The following is a 16,479-nucleotide window of genomic DNA, read 5'->3' as shown; positions in this document are numbered from 1 at the left end:
TTTTTTTTTTTTTTTTTTTTTTGCAGTATGCGGGCCTCTCACTGTTGTGGCCTCTCCTGTTGCGGAGCACAGGCTCTGGACACAGGCTCAGTGGCCATGGCTCACGGGCCCAGCCGCTCCGTGGCATGTGGGATCATCCCGGACTGGGGCACAAACCTGTGTCCCCTGCATTGGCAGGCGGACTCTCAACCACTGTGCCACCAGGGAAGCCCTGTTTGCAAATATTTTCCCCATTCTGAGGGTTGTCTTTTCATCTTGTTTGTAGTTTCCTTTGCTTTGAAAAAGCTTTTAAGTTTCATTAGGTCCCATTTCTTTATGTTTGTTTTTATTTCCATTACTCTTGAGGTAGATCAAAAGAGATGTTGCTGTGATTTATGTCGAAGAGTCTTCTTATGTTTTCCTTTAAGAGTTTTATAGTGTCCAGTATTACATTTAGGTCTCTAATCCATTTTGAGTTTATTTTTGTGTATGGTGTTAGGGAGTGTTCTAATTTCATTCTTTCACATGTAGCTGTCCAGTTTTCCCAGCACGACTTATTGAAGGGACTGTCTTTTCTCCTTTGTATATCCTTACCTCCTTTGTCATAGATTAGTTGACCATAGGTGCGCGGGTTTATCTCTGGGCTTTCTATCCTGTTCCATTGATCTATATTTCTGTTTTTGTGCCAGTACCATATTGTTTTGATTGCTGTAGCTTTGTAGTATAGTCTGAAGTCTGGCCGTCTGATTCCTCCAGCTCTGTTTTTTTTCCTTCAAGACTGCTTTGGCTATTCAGGGTCTTTTGTGTCTCCATACAAATTTTAACATTTTTTTGTTCTAGTTCTGTAAAAAATGCCATTGGTAATTTGATAGGGATTGCATTGAATTTGTAGATTGCTTTGGGTAGTATAGTCATTTTTACAATATTGATTCTTCCAATCCAAGAACATGGTATATCTCTCTATCGGTTTGTATTATCTTTAATTTCTTTCATCAGTGTCTTATAGTTTTCTGCATACAGGTCTTTTGTCTCCCTAGGTAGGTTTATTCCTAGGTATTTTATTCTTTCTGTTGCAGAGGTAAATGGGAGTGTTTCCTTAATTTCTCTTTCAGATTTTTCATCATTAGTGTGTAGGAATGCAAGAGATTTCTGTGCATTAATTTTGTATCCTGCTACTTTACCAAATTCATTGATTAGCTCTAGTAGTTTTCTGGTAGCATCTTTAGGATTCTCTATGTATAGTATCATGTCATCTGCAAACAGTGACAGTTTTACTTCTTCTTTTCCAATTTGTATTCCTTTTATTTCTTTTTCTTACCTGATTTCCATGGCTAGGACTTCCAAAATTATGTTGAATAATAGTGATGAGAGTGGGCATCCTTGCCTTATTCCCGATCTTAGAGGAAATGCTTTCCGTTTTTCACCATTGAGAATGATGTTTGCTCTGGGTTTGTCCTATATGGTCTTTATTATGTTGAGATAGGTTCCCTGTATGCCCACTTTCTGGAGAGTTTTTATCATAAATGGGTGTTGAATTTTGTCAAAAGCTTTTTCTGAATCTACTGAGATGATGATATGGTTTTTCTTCTTCAGTTTGTTAATATGGTGTATCAGGTTGATTGATTTGCATATATTGAAGAATCCTTGCATCCCTGGTATAAATCCCACTTGATCGTGGTGTATGATCCTTGTAATGTGTTGTTGGATTCTGTTTGCTAGTATTTTGTTGAGGATTTTTGCATCTATATTAATCAGAGACATTGGTCTGTAATTTTCTTTTCTTGTAGTATCTTTGTCTGGTTTTGGTATCAGGGTGATGGTGGCCTCATAGAATGCGTTTGGGAGTGTTCCTTCCTCTGCAGTTTGTCGGAAGAGTTTGAGAAGGATGGGTGTTAGCTCTTCTCTAAATGTTTGATAGGATTCACCTGTGAAGCCATCTGGTCCTGGACTTTTGTTTGTTGGAAGATTTTTAATCACAGTTTCAATTTCAGTGCTTGTGATTTGTCTGTTCATATTTTCTATTTCTTCCTGGTTCAGTCTTGGAAGGTTATACCTTTCTAAGAATTGTCCATTTCTTCCAGTTTGTCCATTTTATTGCCATAGAGTATTGCCATAGAGTTACTTGTAGTAGCCTCTTAGGATGCTTTGTATTTCTGTGGTGTCTGTTGTTACTTCTCCTTTTTCATTACTGATTTTATTGATTTGAGTCCTCTCCCTCTTTTCTTGATGAGTCTGGCTAATGGTTTATCAATTTTGTTTATCTTCTCAAAGAACCAGCTTTAAGTTTTATTGATCTTTGCTATTGTTTTCTTTGTTTCTATTCATTTATTTCTGCTCTGATCTTTATGATTTCTTTCCTTCTGCTAACTTTGGGTTCTGTTTGTTCTTCTTTCTCTAGTTCCCTTAGGTGTAATGTTAGATTGTTTATTTGAGATTTTTCTTGTTTCTTGAGGTAGGCTTGTATTGCTATAAACTTCCCTCTTAGAAGTGCTTTTGCTGCATTCCATACGTTTTGGATCATTGTGTTTTCATTGTCATTTGTCTCTAGGTACTTTTTGTTTTCCTCTTTGATTTCTTCAGTGATCTCTTGGTTATTTAGTAACGTATTGTTTAGCCTCCATGTGTTTTTTTCCTTGTAATTCATTTCTAATCTCATAGCGTTGTGGTCAGAAAAGATGCTTGATATGATTTCAATTTTCTTAAATTTATTGAGGCTTTATTTGTGACCCAAGATGTCATCTATCCTGGAGAATGTTTCACTCACACTTGAGAAGAAAGTGTAATCTGTTGTTTTTGGATGGGATGCTCTGTAAATATCAATTAAATCTATCTGGTCTGTTGTGTCATTTAAAGCTTGTTTCCTCATTAATTTTGTGTTTGTATGATCTGTCCATTGGTGTAAGTGAGATGTTAAGGTCCCCCACTATTATTGTGTTACTGTTGATTTCCTCTTTCATAGCTGTTAGCAGTTGCCTTATGTATTGAGGTGCTCATATGTTGGGTGAATATATATTTATAATGGTTACATCTTTTTCTTGGATCGATCCCTTGATCATTATGTAGTGTCCTTCCTTGTCTCCTGTAACATTCTTTGTTTTAAAGTCTATTTTATCTGATATGAGTATTGCTACTCCAGCTTTCTTTTGATTTTCATTTGCATGGAATATATTTTTCCATCCCCTCACTTTCAGTCTGTATGTGTCCCTAGGTCAGAAGTGGGTCTCTTGTAGACAGCATATAGATGGATCTTGTTTTTGTATCCATTTAGCGAGCCTGTGTCTTTTGGTTGGAACATTTAATCCACTCATGTTTAAGGTAATTATTGATATGTATACTCCTCTTACCATTTTCTTAATTGTTTTGTGTTTGTTTTTGTAGGTCCTTTTTTTCTCCTGTGTTTCCCACTTAGAGAAGTTCCTTTAGCATTTGTTGTAGAGCTGGTTTGGTGGTGCTGAATTCTCTTAGCTTTTACTTGTCTGTAAAGCTTTTGAGTTCTCCATCGAATCTGAATGAGATCTTTGCCAGGTAGGGTAATCTTGGTCGTAGATTCTTCCCTTTCATCACTTTAAATATGTCATGCCACTCCCTTCTGGCTTGTAGAATTTCTGCTGAGAAATCAGCTGTTAGCCTTATGGGAGTTCCCTTGTATGTTATTTGTCGTTTTTCCTTTGCTGCTTTCAGTAATTTTTCTTTGTCTTTAATTTTTGCCAGTGTGATTACTGTGTGTCTCGGCGTGTTTCTCCTTGTGTTTCTCCTGTATGGGACTCTCTGCACTTGGGTGGCTATTTCCTTTCACATCTTAGGGAAGTTTTCGACTATAATCTCTTCAAATATTTTCTTGGGTCCTTTCTCTGTCTCTTCTCCTTTGGGACCCCTGTAACACGAATGTTGTTGTGTTTAATGTTGTCCCAGAGGTCTCTTAGGCTGTCTTCATTTCTTTTCATTCTTTTTTTCTTTATTCTGTTCCGCAGAAGTGAATTCCACCATTCTATCTTCCAGGTCACTTCTCCGTTCTTCTGCCTCACTTATTCTGCTGTTGTTTCCTTCTAGTGTATTTTTAATTTCAGTCATTGTATTGTTCATCTCTGTTTGTTCTTTAATTCGTCTAGGTGTTTGTTAAACATTTCTTGCATCTTCTCGGTCTTTGCCTCCATTCTTTTTGCGAGATCCTGTATCATCTTTACTATCATTATTCTGAATTCTTTTTCTGGAAGGTTACTTATCTCCACTTCATTTAGTTGTTTTTCTGGGGTTTTACCTTGCTGCTTCATCTGGTACATAGCCCTCTGTCTTTTCATTTTTTCTGTCTTCCTGTGAATGTTAGCAATTTCTTGACATAGAAAAATTGCCTTTTCTTATTATGGGAGTCCTAGGGGATTCATCTATTCACATGTTCAGTATTTATTGATTACTTAATCTTCATTGGTTACTCTTTTATATCCTCAGCAAAAGCAAATAAGGCCTCTGCTGTCTTGAATCTTACCCTCTAGTAAGAAAAAATAGGCAAGAAACATATAAACACACACACACACACTCACACACATACTGATTCATTAGTAATAAGTGCCACATGGAGAATTAAAACAGGGTGATGTGTTAGAGTGGTTGATCATGGAAGGCCTGTCTGAGGAGTTGACATATACATCGTGATGTAAATAACGTGATGGAGCTGGCTATGTGAAGATCAGGCGGAAAAACATTCCAGGCAAAGGCAGCGGCTGGTGCAAGGCCCTGGGCCAGTGTGATTGGAGTAGAGAGATCAAAGGAAAGCCCAGAAGGAGATGAGAGTAGAGCAGTGGTCACAACTCATATTGGGATTTGGGACAGGTAAAGAGATTGGATTTTATTCTAAATGCAGTGGAGGCCTTGGAGAGTTTGAAGTCTTGGGTGACATGATCTGGTTTGTAATCTTAATAGTTCCTTGTGGTTACTTTGTGGAGAATGAAATGGAGAGCAGTGTGAGTGAAAGCTGGGAGACCAATGGGAAGACTTCTGTTGTTAAGATAAAAGATGATCGAGAGGAGTGAAGATGGAGGAAAGTGGAGGAGTTCAAGATATGTCTGGGAGGCACACTGGCAGAACTAACTGATGGATTGGATCTGGGGGGTGAGGGACAGAGAAGAAAAAAGGATGACTATGTGCTTTGGTCTCAAGCAACTCAGTCGATGTTTATGCTGTTGATCAAATAAGAGAGTAGCAGAAGTGGTGGTGAAAATCAAGAGTTCTATCTTGGTCTTTTAAAAAATTTTATTTTATTGATATATAGTTGATTTACAATGTCATATTAATTTCTGCTGTACAGCAAAATAATTCACTTATATATATATATAATACACACACACACACACACACACACGCGCGCACACACACATTCTTTTCCATTATGTCACAGGATTTAATTTCTGCTGTACAGCAAAATAATTCACTTATATATATATATAATACACACACACACACACACACACACGCGCGCACACACACATTCTTTTCCATTATGGTTTATCACAGGATATTGAATATAGTTCCCTGTGCTATACAGTGGAACTTTGTCGTTTATCCATTCTATATATAATAGTTTGTATCTGGTAACCCCAAACTCTCAATCTTTCCCTCCTCCCACCCTTGGCAACCACAAGTCTGTTCTCTATGTCTGTTTTGTAGATAAGTTCATCTGTGTCATATTTTAGATTCCACCTGTAAGTGATATCATTTGGTATTTGTCTTTCTCTTTCTGACTTCACTTAGTATGCTAATCTCTAGGTCCATCCATGTTGCTGCATATGGCATTATTTCATTCTTTTTTATGGCTGAGTGCTACATTCCATTGTATATATGTACCACATCTTCTTTATCCATTTATCTGTTGATAGACATTTAGGTTGCTTCCATGTCTTGGCTATTGTGAATAGTGCTGCTGTGAATATAGGGGTGCACGTATCTTTTTGAATTGTAATTTTGTCTGGATATATGCCCAGGAGTGGGATTGCTGGATCATGTGGCAACTCTATTTTTAGTTTTTTTTTTTGAGGAACTTCCATAATATTCTCCATAATGGCTGCACCAATTTACATTCCTACCAGCAGTGTAAGAGGGTTCCCTTTTCTCCACACCCTCTCCAGTATTTGTTATTTGTAGACTTTTTAATGATGGCCATTCTGCTTTCTGCCTGTGGACGCCACCAAGTAAGCATCGTTGATGTCTCCCCCCTGCTCCACTGCCGTCATGTCTAAGTCAGAGTCTCCCAAAGAGCCTGAACAGCTGCGGAAGCTCTTCATCAGAGGTTTGAGCTTTGAAACAACCGATGAGACCCTGAGGAGCCATTGTGAGCAGTCGGGAGCGTGCACAGACTGTGTGGTAATGAGGGATCCAAGCACCCGGTGCTCCAGAGGCTTTCGGGTTGTCACATATGCCACTGTGGAGGAGGTGGATGTGGCCATGAAGGCAAGGCCACACAAGGTGGATGGAAGAGTTGGGGAACCAAAGAGGGCCGTCTCAAGAGAAGATTCTCAAAGACCTGGTGCCCCCTTAACTGTGAAAAAGATTTTTGTTGGTGGCATTAAAGAAGACACTGAAGAACATCACCTAAGAGATTATTTTGAACAGTATGGAAGTGATTGAAATCATGACTGACTAAGGCAGTGGCAAAAAGAGAGGCTTTGCTTTCGTAACCTTTGATGACCATGACTCCGTAGACAGGATTGTCATTCAGAAATACCACACTGTGAATGGCCACAACTGTGAAGTAAGGAAAGCCCTATCTCAGCAAGAGATGGCTAGTGCCTCATCCAGCCAAAGAGGTCGAAATGGTTCTGGAAGCTTTGGTGGTGGTCGTGGAGCGGGTTTTGGTGGGAATGACAGCTTTGGTCATGGAGGAAACTTCAGTGGTCGAGCTGGCTTTGGTGGCAGCCGCGGTGGTGGTGGCTATGGTGGCAGTGGGGATGGCTATAATGGATTTGGTAATGATGGGAGCAATTTTGGAGGTGGCGGAGGCTACAATGATTTTGGCAGTTACAACAATCTTCAAATTTTGAACCCATAAAAGGAGGAAACTTTGGAGGCAGAAGTGCTGGCCCCTATGGTGGTGGAGGTCAGTACTTTGCCAAACCATGAAACCAAGGTGGCTATGGCTGTTCCAGCAGTAGCAGGAGCTATGGCAGTGGCAGGAGGTTTTGATTACCGCCAGGAGACAAAGCTTAGCAGGAGAGGAGAGCCAGGGAAGTGACAGGGAAGCTACAGGTTTGTGAACTCAGCCAAGCACAGTGGTGGCAGGGCCTAGCTGCTACAAAGAAGACATGTTTTAGACAATACTCATGTGTATGGGCAAAAAAACTCGAGGACTGTATTTGTGACTAATTGTATGACAGGTTATTTTAGTTTTTGTTCTGTGGAAAGTGTAAATAAAGCATTCCAACAAGGGGTCTTAATGTAGATTTTTTTTTTTTGCACCCATGCTGTTGATGGTTAAATGTAATAGTCTGATCTTGGTGCTGAATAAATGTGAAAAAAAAATGATGGCCATTCTGACTGGTGTGAGGTGATACCTCATTGTTGTTTTGATTTGCATTTCCAAGAGTTCTATTTTGAATGCCAAGTTTGATATCATTAGACATTTGGATATAAGAGTCTTGGGTTCCAGAGAGAAGTCAGGACTGGAGATACAAATTTGGGCTTCATTGGAAATGATATTTAAAGCCATAGGGTGGGGTCCAGCTACCCGTCCTTAGCAAGATAAAATGTTTAGAGGTCAAGACAAGAGGAAGAGCCAGCAAAGTTTAAAAAGGGATGGGCAGTGAAATAGGAACACCTGGAGAGTGCTATCATGGAAATTAAGGGAAATGTTTTGACAAGGATAGAATATCAACTGTGTCAAACGCTGTTGTAAGATAAAGCTAGAAAAATGGCCAATGAATTGGGTGACCTTGAAGTCACTAGTGATCTTGAGAAGAGAGGTTTCAGTGAAACAGTGGAATGGAAGCCCCAGTGGAGAGAGGTGAGGAGAGATTGGGAGGAAGGAAGGAGAGGCATTGACTAGAAACAGCTCTTTCAAGAAGTTTAGCTACTCACCTGGGAGTCGGGAAACCTGCATTCCAGCCCTGTATCTGCTGCGTTGTACCTTCGTGATAATTATTTATGTGCCTGTCTTAAATTCCATTAGAATGGGCAAGAACTTTGACTTCGATTTTCCTAGCATTTGAAGAGTTCCTGGCACACAGTAGGCGCTGAATCATATTTGTTGAATGAATGGATCAATGGATTAAGGAATATCCTACTAGAGTAGAAACACTTTAGGCTCAAGACTGTGTCTGATTCATCTTCTTCAGGCTCATGCAGACTAGTGGGGATGCAAAAATATCCCTGAATGAATAAATGAGTCTGGTAAACTTGGGAGTAGAGTAGGGGAGCTTGGTGTGGAAAGGTCAGGGATCAGGGCTGTTTACACCAGGATTCCCGTAGGATTGGGGAAGGGCACAGAAAGCTCTGTTAAGACAGAAGCCAGGGGACAGGATACAGATTCTGTTTCTGTGACTCCTAACTGTGGCCTTGTGTAAGTCACTGTACCTTATTTCTAAACCTCGTTCCTCATGCATGGTAGAAATATCTCCATGAAGTTAATATGAGGAATAAATGAGATTATATACATCAGGAGTTTAGCCAAGGGCCTGACTCATATAAAACAACCACCGATTGAGAGCATTGTTATTATTACTAATATTAATATTAATAATAGCTGTGCCAGGGAATTGAGTTCTACCAGCTAGTCAGGGCAGCTCTCTGGGACTGGAGAGTTGTTTGAATGGGAAGGTTCACTGATGCCCTTTCTGAGTCTTTTCTTCTTTCATCCTAAAAGGAAAAAGTATCAGTAAATCAAGTTTGCCTTTAGGAAAAGTCTATATGGGGTCTTGATGAGGCTTCAGGGAATGCCAGCCTGCCTGCAAACCACCCTACCTGTCCAATGATGCCAGAAATAGGGGCCAAGGTCAGTTCCATGATTTACTTCAGATGCTGCTTGAGGCACGTCAGGGACTTGGGTTCATTCATGCTGAGGTGCGCTCAGTGGGTCAGTCGGGAAGGGTGAATGATTGGTACCTTGTATAATGTTGTAGAGAATGGGGAGGGAGGGTTTGTGGTGCACCATCACTCCTCAGATAACATCCTGGCTGTCTCCTGCGCTTGCCCTTTCCTCTGTGTACTTCCTATGTGTCACAGGAAGTGTAGGGGCTGCTTCTGTTTTCCTGCATATACCATGTCCTCCTTTGCTTCCATGTCCCAGTACATTCTGTTTCCTCTGCCTAGAATGCCCTCCTCTTTTCTGCCTATTTCCCAAGCATTCTTCGTGACGTAGCAAAAGTGTCATGGTCTCCAGGTGGCTGTCCCTGACACCTTGGTCTGGCTTAGGTGCTCCTCCCAGGCTCTCCCTGACCACTCTGAGCTTCCTTCTCTATTACCATCAGGCTGAAATGTAGATGATTATATTTCTCTGTCCCCCACACATCAAGTGCTGAGGTTTGTGGGGACAGAGACATCTTCTTCATCTCTGTTTGCTTCCAGCTTCTGTTGGTATGTGGAAAGTCTCAATAAATATTGGCTGGAGAAGTGAACGAATGAATGAATGAATGAATGAAACTGGCAACAACTGATTATTTAATTGTGTCTTGAGTATGAAACAGGAAGGGAAAGTGAAAGAGGGACATAGAAGCCACACCGTTTATGACACAGTTCTGCTTCGGCGGGTCTCGTTTCCTTACTCCCTTGAGTGGGTACCTCATCATAGCTAGAGCCTTTTTTCTATATCTTTGAAGGCACAGTTCTGCTTCTCATGGCTTATGAAGATGCTGTGGATTTCATTTCCAGGATGTCTTGTCATCAAGGTCTCCCTGTAAGGAGGGTCAGTATAATAGGGTTTTTACCTGCAGAGCGTATTATATGAGCGTCCCCAGCAGCCTTATTGGGTTAGCTTCCAAGCCCCAGGGGCAAGATTAGACACTGGAGACAGTATGATGGGATGCACTACAGCCACGGATATTTCAGATATACTTGTACAAAAAGAAATCATGTGATGAAATCTAACCTTGCCTCCAGAACCTCTCATTGCTCCATCTTTGGTGAGTCCGAGGCATTTTTCCATTTACATGCTGGTTCCTGTCTTGATTCTTCTTCTAGGGAATAGCTCCTACCTGGCAAATTCCTAGGAGACTGTACATTCCCCTCAGATATCATTTGTGTGTAGCCTTGTGATAGATTATAGAAATGGCTCCCAATTCTTCCCATGTCTGTTATGCCTTTCAAGTGTGACTTTACAGTCCTTCCCATATTGACTCTTGGCGTGGCCTTCTAACTTGCTTTGGCTGATGGGACTTTAGCAAACATGATGTAGGCAGAGACTTGGAATTTGCCTTCTTTTGCTGCTTTTGGGAACCCTGTGACTGCTATCATGTGAGGAAGCCCAGGCTGGGCAATGAGAGACCCAGGGCTTAGTCCTCCGATTTCCCTGGCTGCCAGTTACCAGTCAGGTGAATGAAGCCATCCTAAACGACTCAGGCACCAGCAGGTCTACCACCTGACCATAGACATAAGAAAACCCACTCGAGATGGACTGATGTTGCCTGGCCCAGAACGGCCCCCCTAACCTGCCAAATAGGGAGCTGAATAAATGGCTGGTGTTTAAACCACACGGTTTTCGATTAGTTTTTACACAGCAAAGGCTAACCGACAGCAAGCCTTTAGTGTTTTGACCCTCCCTTCCCCTCAATTTATGTTCCCATGTTGATTTGTTTGTGTTATAGCACAATGTCCATAATGTTCTCTGGATGGCTGTTTATAAGTCTACCTTCCCAGTAGACCTTGGATACTCCAAAAGCAGCAGTGGTGTCTGGAGGGCTAATTGGATTTGCTCACCTAAGGCCTATCCCAGTGCCTGGACCAAGAAAGCACTCTGGAAATGTGGACGGGCCAGAAGAGAATGTGCAGCTCAGTTGTGATGTCTTTGGATCTTGGCTTCTGGGTCACCAACAGTCTCTTCACTTATTTCTTCCCCACTCCCCAGCTAGGTATCCAAAACCTGATGTTTGCTATACTCGTGACATTTTGTATTTTCACATTCTCTTTTATAGTTATGGTGGTCTTTTACCCATCCTTATCCTATCTTTGTGTATCTATACATAATAAAGTCCCCCAAGTTTTTTAAAAATAGGATTATATAGTCATAAAAGATACTGCCGGAATAAATCCTTTTGATGGAATCCAAGTTTCCTTTTTCTAAATTACAGTTTTCAAATGGCATTACGTGATGATTGATTTATATTTTCTTTGGATTTGATTTTATTTTCAATGTGGAAGATTTATATTTTCAAAATGAACAATTTTTCCACTGAAAGCTATTAATTTCATCTTGTCTAATGTGATAAGTCTTCAAACAAATCCGTTTAATGTGTAGCTTCGGTAAAAATCTATGACTGATGGTTGGCATTTTGGGAACCCTAGAAAGTCAGTCATATGAAGGAGTCCTTCAGAGTCAGAATGAAGGAAGAGGAAGGTAACTCAGGTAATAGTCATTAACAACTCCCCAAGAAATTTTTGTTGGATAAATGCCCAGTGAAGGATTAAATGTTGCCTTGTATCAGTCAGACTCTGGGCTACATGCTGACCGTCTCTTTGAATCTTCCCAACAGCCCCATGCGGTAGGTTCTATTATCTCCATTTTACAAACGAGGAGAGGCTTAGAGAATTTAATCAGGTTACCCAGAGTCAGAACCTGGAATCAAACTTGGGTGTATCTGATTTCAGCACTGGCGTCTTAACTCTTATGCTTCACAGAGAAGTGGATAGAAAATATGGTCTATTCCTTTTAGGTCATGGATCCTATTTTAAAGATAAAAATCAGATAACATATCTAGACCTTGGAGGTTCACCTAGGAGCATGATATCAGCACCTTGAAATATTCTGTACAGTGATAGCATAGGGGCCGACCTTGGTGTGTATGTTGCTCCATACCCATCCTTAACTGCCCAGAAGTTCCAGGTTTGGCATGTCAGTGGTCAAATTAACAGACAAACAGAATCAGTGAGTGTTAAGACTGGAAGGGACCTGTGCTAGTTCCCATCTCCAGGTCTTACCCTCTACCCTTCTCCGCTCTGTTCTCTTCCCTGGGAAACTGATATGTTCTTTGGCTTCTTGTTGAGTTCAGCCAATGGCAAGTCCAGGGAAGGATTATCAAAGGGACATCCAGCCCTTCCTGCAAGGTGATCACCTTGCACTGACTGTGCCCCTTGATGGGAAGTCGCTGCTCCTCTCAAGGTGGCCCTTGCTACATGACTCCTTCCTTTTGGGTCCTGTAACTGCCTCCTTCCCTCCTGCCTTTGGACCTGGGATGGTGATTATTCTTCTGCAGCTGCCCTGTCCTTTGTAGTTTCCCTACCTCCTGCCCATACCTCCGTAAATAGTCACCTTGAATTATCCTAATTTGAGTCTACTTCTTGCTGAGACCCTGATTGATAGAGAATTTTAGAGATTATGTAGTCCAACCTTTACGTTCTATAAGGAGAAAACTGAAGCACAGAGGAAGTAAGTACCTGTTGAAACAACTGACTAAGTGGCAGAACCAGAACTTGGAAGGCACACTGGACTGAGTTGTCCAGTGACTCCAGTGACAAAAGACAGTGACTGGCACAACATAAGTTGAGGAAGTTGTTCATTTATTTCCCTTTTTTTTAGAGCAACTTTTCTGGGTCACATCTTCCTGTGATGACTTTGGGCCATGTCATTGCTCAGCTGCACTTGGGCAACTTCTCAGCTATGACTTTTGCCTTACCTTGGGTGCTCTAGAATAAAAAAAATCATGAATAGTCTTCTGTGTTTATCTGGTTACAAATTTAAAAGCAATGTAGGCAGATGGTTTGTGTGCAAGTGTAATTAATATCTTTCAGGGTAAATGCTTTTTGTTCTTTAGGAAAGGCAGGGTTTTCACCAGCTTAGTAACATCCACAAACCAATATGGCAGTGAATCAGGTTCTTACCATCAAGGGAAGAATATCATTACACTGTTTATTGATAACAATTATTGAACTGTATTCAAGTTGTAATTACTGAAACTTGGCTTTTGTCAATGCACTAGCACAAGATAAATAGTCAGTAAATAAAAGTCTGTTGAATTATTGAATGAATGAATATTCTTATTGTTTAGTGGGAGATGGTTTAAAGTTAGCAGTAGCACCTAGTCTGTCTAGAGCAGTGCTTCATTCTTTGACCTCTCCAGTGTTCTCTGTTGGCTATTGAAATCTGATACAATTAATTAAAATTTTATTGATGCCCTTTTTCTTCTTGTTCCTTTTCCATACCTGTGTTGATGTAGAAAGAGCACTGCTTTCAGAATGGAAAGGCCCTGCTTTTTGTTCTCATTCTGTGACTTCCTTATTAACTGTAAGGTATCATTTCACTCACCCCATTGTGAAGTTGGGTTGGTAATATCTTTCTCCTAGGGTATTTTGGTGGTAAAAATAAAAATGTATATGCAAGAGTGCTTTTTTTTGTAAGTTGTGGAGATTGTTGCTTTTACAGTAGTATTAGGGTGTTACAGCTGTCCTTTGAAACAACAGACTTGGCAGGACTGTGGGGTCTGTGTCGATGTTTTAATCCTTGTGTGTACTAGTTCGGATGCTTGGGATCTTCTCCCGGTATCTGTAAAAGTCACTTGTAGTTCTTATGATTCTAAAGAAATAGCTCAAGAAAATGATCAGAAACCACATTTCCTATAGTGGATATCCCCCTTTTGTGGGTTGGGTTGTTCTAAGAGCCTCCAGGTCCTTGCTCCAAATAATAATGGTCTGAATTCACTTTCAGTTCCTCTTCTCATCAATCTTTTTCCCCCAACATCTCTTTCAATGTGTTGGGGTCCTTCCTTCCCTCTTTGCCCACACCCTCCAACAACAAAAACAAAACCTAAAAGCCGTTACTCTCTTAAGCTGCCTGGGAACAACTTAAAAGATCTGTATTATTTTATTATGTAGAACAATGTGTTTCCCTTCAGCCCCTTTCTCTCTCATCAGATTAGCCTAGAACCTTCCCTTTCACGACCTAGGGGCCGTGTCATCCTAAACAACAGAATGACTTTTTTCCCCCAGAGGTGAATTCTTCACTTTCTTAGAACACAGAAGCAGCTGGAGTAAGTGTTTCCCCCTTTTTCAAAATAGGAGATTTTCCTTCCTGACAAATATAGATGTAGTTATGATTAATAAAATGCAAATTTACTTAAGAGCATTTAAGCTATCATAGCTTTTCGTCATTCTGTATTTTTTCAGACAACCGATACTAAAAGTACAATTACTACTAAGTGTGGGCTTGAAAAATGTTTTGACATTTAAAGGGGGTCCTCATTTTTGAAGGAGGATAGGAATCCCTGGGATATACCTTTTAGATTGTGAGATACTGCCTGAACTCTATTCCTCCCCAGAACTAGTGGGAAGCTAGCTGGTGCCAGTCTAAATGAGGTTCTTTGAGCAGGATCTAGGATGAAATTGAGGGGTTTTGTTTCAGGTTTATACACTGAAGAATAAGGCTGAACTAAAGCTAGTGTCCAGGACAAAAGTGAGCTTGGGAACCACAAGGACAGTTCGAAGCAGGTAGGCCACAGAAGTAGAAACCATATATCAGGTTAAGCCTTCATGGGGCAATTGGGGTTGTGACTCCAAATTATCTACAGATCATTGGCTGTTTGGGAGAAGTTATGGGGAAATGGGGTATGCTGTTCAAAGACAATGTCCCAAACCCAGCAGATCCCTCTTGACTTGGTTCCCAGCCCTAGACATGTCTGCTTGCCATAGTGGATAAAGAAGCAGTATTTGTGAAAAGGGAGTAGGAGAGATTTTCTGGGAGGGAGTGCAATGAACACGTATTTCCATAGTGGTTTTTATTTCATCTTTTCATTGTTGTTTAACAGCTTTAGTGAGGATAATTTACATACCATAAAATTTATGTGTAAAGTACACAGATCAGTGATTTTGAGTGAATTTATGGAGTTGTGTATATATCACCTGCATCCAGTTCTGGAAAATTTTCAATACATCCCCAAATTCCCTGTGCCCTTATTTCCCATTTCCCATTCCTAGGCAACCAGTCTTCTGCTTTCAGTACTCACAGATTTGCCATTTTTTTTTGAAACTTTGTGTAAATAGAATCATACAATATGTGGTCTTTTGTGTTTTGCTTCTTTCAGTTGGCATAATATTTTTGAGGTTCATCCATACTGTAGTATGTATCAGTAGATCATTCCTTTTATACACACACACACATTTGCAGAATAGTATTCTGTTGTATGGATATACCGTGTTTTGTTTATCCACTCAGCAACTGAAGGACATCTGGAATGTTTCTACTTTTTTGGCCATTATGAATAGTTCTAAGTCCTCGTGTGGATATTGTTTTTATTTTTCTTGGGCAGATAACTATGAGTGGAATTACTAGTAAGAATATGTTTAACTTTCTAAGAAACTATCGAACTATTTTCCAATTTGGTTGTACATTCCCAAAAGCAATGTATGGGAGTCCAGTTTCTTTATGTTCACACGTCTTTTTTGCTTATAGCCACTTTAGTGGGTGTATAGTGGAATTTTGTTGTCATTAAATTTGCATTTTCCTATCCATTCCTGATTTTGAGCAATTTATTAGCCAATCGTGTATTTTCTTTGGTGAGATGTCTATTCAAAACTCCACCCCCCCCTTTTTAGTTGAATTGTTTGTGGTTTTATTATTGAATTGTAGGAGTTCTTTATATATTCTGGACACAAGTCCTTTATCAGATATATGATTTGCAGATATTTTCTTTCATCCATATACTTTCTTGGTAGTATGTGAATTATTTTATTCATTTATTGCTGGCAAATATTGATTAGCACTTACTATGGAATGGATTCTGTTCAACACGTTGGGAATAGAGAGCAAACAAACCAGACCAAATCCTTGTTCTCACAGAACCTTGGATCTAGTGGAGGGACTCAAACAACACATAAACTAAAAAGTGTAATAGTAAGTAATTTGTGCTTTGCAGCAAATTAAAACATGGTGAGGTGAGTAGAGAAGTGCCTTTTTAGAGTGAGTGGTCTGGGACATATTTTCTCCAGTATTTGGACATTTGAACAAAGACCTGAATAAAATTAGGCTGTAAGCTGCATGGATGTCTATGCAAAGGGTCCCACTCATAATCTTTACAAATCATGACTCTAAATTTCATTGCTCTGGGGCAAAGTCCTAGGTCATGAACACCAGGGATGATATTCAAGATATTTAACTATGACCACTGACCAATCACAGTGGATGTGGGTATTAGGGCTGGATGATGGAGACAGTGGGGGCCACTCAGAGAGCATGGGGCAGTAGCTGTTTGCCAGCTAGAATGGAAGTATTATATTAACAAGTGGTACAGTCATACCAGTGTATGTACATGGTATGAGATCAGACTTACACCAGACATTGTCATGCAATTTGAGGGAAAGATGAGTTGAGTCAGG

At 40.3% G+C, this 16,479-nt stretch overlaps 1 protein-coding gene and 1 pseudogene across 2 annotated transcripts in view; both read left to right on the top strand.

Annotated features, from left to right (window-relative positions):
• Window positions 1–16,479, top strand: part of HTR7 (5-hydroxytryptamine receptor 7) — a 91,563-nt gene that overhangs the window by 15,363 nt on the left and 59,721 nt on the right. The window lies entirely within an intron of this gene.
• On the top strand, window positions 6,202–7,152 carry LOC103075392 (heterogeneous nuclear ribonucleoprotein A1 pseudogene; annotated as a pseudogene).

The sequence above is a fragment of the Lipotes vexillifer genome, unplaced genomic scaffold (genome assembly GCF_000442215.2).
Source record: "Lipotes vexillifer unplaced genomic scaffold, Lipotes_vexillifer_v1.1 scaffold877, whole genome shotgun sequence".
In the NCBI taxonomy this organism is placed as follows: domain Eukaryota; kingdom Metazoa; phylum Chordata; class Mammalia; order Artiodactyla; family Lipotidae; genus Lipotes; species Lipotes vexillifer.
Note: the sequence above shows the minus strand (reverse complement) of the source record. Positions and strands in the feature narration are given on the sequence as shown.